We start from the raw sequence: 4,593 nt of genomic DNA on the forward strand, positions 1-4,593 counted from the left end.
AAAAAAAAAAAAAAAAAGAAAAAAAAAAAAGAAGAAAAGAAAAAGCAAAAGGCTTGCAGGTTGGGGAGAGAGCCTGGCTCTGGTGCAGCTGGGGGATAGAAGGCCCACTTATCCAGGGAGTATTGTCCCAGTCCCACACTGCAGAGGAGGACTGCTTGCAGGGGAAACTGAGGTGGAGGGAGGGCTGGGGGATGCAAGAGCCTTGGAAGAGCCACACCATGTCCTCCAGGCCGGGGGTACTGCCCCAGCAGCTGCCTGGCCCATGCGGGTGCTCCCTGCACGCCCATCCTCACACCCAAATCTGCACAAGCCTTGCAGGGTGTTCATCCCATTCCCACCCCACAGCCCCATCCCACAAAAGGGACTGTTCCCTATTTGTTCTGCCACTGCCTTTTGCCCCTTGTCTAACCAAGGGGTTTTCTTTGCAGAACACAAAAAGGGGGTGTCTGGAAACCTACTGAATATCACACCACCAGCAGCACTTCTCTTGTCTGGGAGAGCTCCTGTACAAAGGGTCAGCTCTGGCTTGCTGGCCAGGAGCTGGGAGATGTAGGAGGGGGCTGGGTTCAGGGGGAAACACCCCTGTGTGACAAGAAGAACGAGTGTGTGTGTGTGTGTGTGTGTGTGTGTGTGTGTGTGTGCCACAGCTGTAGGAGGCAGGAGAGTGAGCCGCATTTTGGACGTTTCCCGCATCCAATTAAGGGCTTGGGAGGATCAGACTCTCGCAGATCCAGTTACCCCTGGCCACTGCGGGGTAATACCGTGAGAGAGAGCGTAATACCCCCCGGCCGTGTCTGCCCCACCTCCCAGCAGTGCCAGCACTGGCTCTTCCATGGCTCTGGTATTTCTTTCCTCTCCAGAAGATCCAGGTGTGTTTGCTGGAGTGGAGATGGAAGCGTCAGAAGCCAAAGGGAAAGGCACCGTGGGGTGCAGGAGCTGCCAAACTTTGACTTGTCCTTTCCCTTGTCCCTTTCCCAAGGCTGCCCTCCAGCCCCAGCACCCCAAAGGAGCCTGAACCCTGGGCTGACCTTGGTGTGCCCCCACGAGGGGGTCCAGAGGGTGAGACCGAGCTGAGGATCCAGGGAAGAAACATTTCATCTTAGATCCTCCGAGGCTTACAGCACTTTGCACTCTATCAGCATTTATCTTTGGCACCAGGGTGACAGAAAAAGCCCGTGGATGTAGATTCCCTTCTGTCAGGACTGGCTGCAACACCCCCAGCCAAAGGCCAGGAAAAGGCTCCCCTTCCTTCATCACTAGCTGCATCCAATCTAAACTCCCCCAAATTGCAGAAATTCTCCAGAAAGCTAATTTTAACCCCACTGCCTTCTGATCTGCAACATAGACCTCTCTGGCACACACTTTCCCCTGCAAGAAATAGTTTGGAAGGAAATTTCCAGCTTCAAACCATATAGAAGCAAAGTGGGTTCACATATTTATCATCTCTGCCTCTTCCCAGAGGTAGCAGAGAGGCACTACTGTTCCATAATCCTCCACACTTTGTTAATTTTCTCCTTACACTTAGCAGAGCTGGTGCCATTTCATCCCACTGGAGTCAGCCCACAGCATCAGCCACTGTTTCCACTATTTCTGTCCCAGAAATCCTAAAAGTTGTGCCAGTCACATACTGATCTCCCTGCAGAGGCTCTTCTCTTACTGTATGGAGTTAAACCCAGGGGTTTTTTATCTTGGGATTGTCTGACAATGCTGAGCTAAACCCACTTCTGTGGGTGACCCTCACACCCAGCATGGGCAGGATGGGATCCTCACCCTCCCCACTTACTGCTGAGGGAAAAGCATCTCCTTTCCAGCAGTGCCCAAGGAGGTGCTTGGGGCTTGGGACCTCCAGGACTTCCTCCCCACCGGGCAGCCAAATAAATGGTGCCAGACAGGACTTGCAGCTCGCTATCCCCAAAATCTGGATTTGCAGCTCATTTTCAGGCAATCAGGACAGTCTAATGAGGAGGGTGTCCATATCGAGACCAGATTTATGGGGTGGTCTCTTTTTTCCTTATCACACCTCCATCCAGCACCCACTCCTGACTGGAAAACACCTGGCAGGGGTTTATCTCTTTATTGTCACAGTACAGACTTGTCACAGAGCAGGAAGGCACTCTGCCATGTCTGTGCTAGTAAATGACTCATCCTGATGCTGCTGCCTGCTGTTGGGGTGATTTTCAGCCCCCTCACCCTCCCAAAAAAGTGGCTGTGTCCATGGGAAAGACTCTGCATGCCATGTTGGCTGTTGAGCTCTTCCCTAGGGATCGTGCGAGACAGCTCTGCCTGGTCTGAGGCAAACCCGAGCCAGGGACTCTTCTAACGTTTTAATAGGATAAGTGATGAACCTCAGTGCCCTCATATGCTTTAATGTACAGATACAGCCAGACTAAATCACTTGAGACATCCCAAACAGCCTAAAGGATTTAGACACATCTCTTTATTTCCATTTAAAGCTGTTCCTCTTGATACCTCTTTTTTTTTTCTCCTTTTTTTTTTTAGCAGCAAAGGTGTGAGAAGAGAGGTTATAATAATCTGGAGGTAGGAGCAGAATGAAAGCATCTATTTGTCCTGATCACCCACATCTTATTTGCACAGGTCTCGGAAGTTCAGCCCCTTTGAAAACTCCACAAAAGCTGGATAAAGGTTTCAGAGTGGAGCCTCTAAGAGACAAACAGCCACTGCTGAGATCTGCATGCACACACACAGGTATTGATCAGCAGAACAAGCTTCTCAGCCTTTATTCAATAACTCCATAGTAACCTCAATGGCACACTATTTGGGGCTTCTCTAGGACAAGCAGAAAGTTTTAACCCAGCACTACCTTCTCTTCTTCAAGATCTGCTGATTTCAATGAGAGCTCTACAGCAGGAGAGCAGGACTCAGGTTTTTTTCATCTTTTTTTAAATCTTTTTTCCAGACCAGCCTTTTGCTGGTCTGAATCTTCTTTCAATGCCATTAGAGGCTCCATTCAGGACAAAGCCATCCCTTTGCTCCCAATGTCACTGACTGAAGTGCATGTGCTTCTTCAGAAGCAATCCTTGAAATGCTTTCATAACACGTGGTTGTAATACCAAGGTAACTGAGGATGGAATAAGAGCTCTTCTTCAGAACTCTGTATGGGAGGGTAATTCCCCATTAAGTGTACAGTGAAGCAGCCACACACAGGGGCACACAGCTCCAGTGTCTTTCAGGCACCTCAAAGAAACACAAGAACACACAGCCATTCCTCAGGGAGCAAATCACTGTGTCTGCAGGTTGGAAAAAAAGCCTCCTCATAAATGTCTATCAGGACATTTATACTAGAAACTGCTCTTCAGGCCAGATAATTTCTTAAGTCAATTTGAAGACTTTATGGGCTGTTCTTCAAAATTACCTTGGCTTACACTTTCCCTACCACACCTTCCGCTAGTGCAGGTCAGCAGCTGGTCCCTGGAGTCACCCTGGGGACAGATGTCCCCACAAGTGCCATGGGTGGGTTGATCTACAGGCTGCCGTGTGGTCAGTGGGAGAGAGCAGTGCTCAGGTGGGTGGCTCAGGGCACCTAATCCCGCAGTAATCCAGCCCTGTCAGTCAGGCTCTGTTGCCTGGAGAGCCGTGCCCACCCTCCTCCCCCTCTGTCCTTAGCAGCAAGGAGATCTAGGCAGTTTTAACCAAGATCATCTCTCTAATCAAGTTCACTGTCTGCCAAGGCTCGTCTCTGCCCATTGACCGCAGAGTGAGAGGAGACTCCTGAGGCCAGCGTTGATTTCTGTGAGTATTGTTCCCACTCAGTCGGTGATCCTTTTCATCCCCTGAGAGCCCCGAGTGCTGAAGGAGTGATGCAAACCAATTTGGTTGTTAAGCTTAAACTGCTGGAGTGTTTCCTGGCAGACTCGTGTGGCAGGTCACTCGTGGGTCAGAGGGACTTCAGGGCTCCAGTGGTGGGATGTCCTCTGCAAGGAATGGTTCTTGAAGCATCACTAGAGCCACATTGCCACTTAAGAGCACAAAGCTCATGGCTTCTAGGTGGATCTCAATGGTTTTCAACTTTTTTTAAGCTATTTTCTCCAGTAATATTTCAATTTATTATTAATCTAATAAACATTCCTATTACAGTATTTTAGCTGTTTTCTGACATTTTCTTTAGGTTTTGGCTCTGATGGAAAATCACTGTCTCTTTGCTAAAGAGGTGAGCCAAAGGAATTCTGCTAAAAATCTTCCCCACAGAGGCATCCTTGGTGCACACCAGATTCAATGGATATTGCTGTTTACATGCATCAGGTCTTGCCTTTCACCCTTCCTTCATCATACATTGGCTTTCAAGCATCTCATCTCAAAATTAAGTGTTTGTAAGACTGGGGCTTTAAGCAGATTAAATATTAAAAATGAAGTTTTTTAGTGCAGCCTCAGAGTAAAGCGAATGAGCTGCTCTGCCTGCAGCTTGTTTTTTTAGAGACAAAGTATTTGTTCTATTACTTATTGATGTTGCTAATTGCCATCTGAGGGTTTGGAGGGGCAGGGCAGCAGGCTGCATTGCTGGATGTGGAGTCCTTCTGAGATAAATGAGCTCTGAGAAGCAAAGAATTTGCTGTAGCGGCGCCGGAATATTTGCTG

The sequence above is a fragment of the Lonchura striata genome, chromosome 6 (genome assembly GCF_046129695.1).
Source record: "Lonchura striata isolate bLonStr1 chromosome 6, bLonStr1.mat, whole genome shotgun sequence".
Lineage (NCBI taxonomy): Eukaryota > Metazoa > Chordata > Aves > Passeriformes > Estrildidae > Lonchura > Lonchura striata.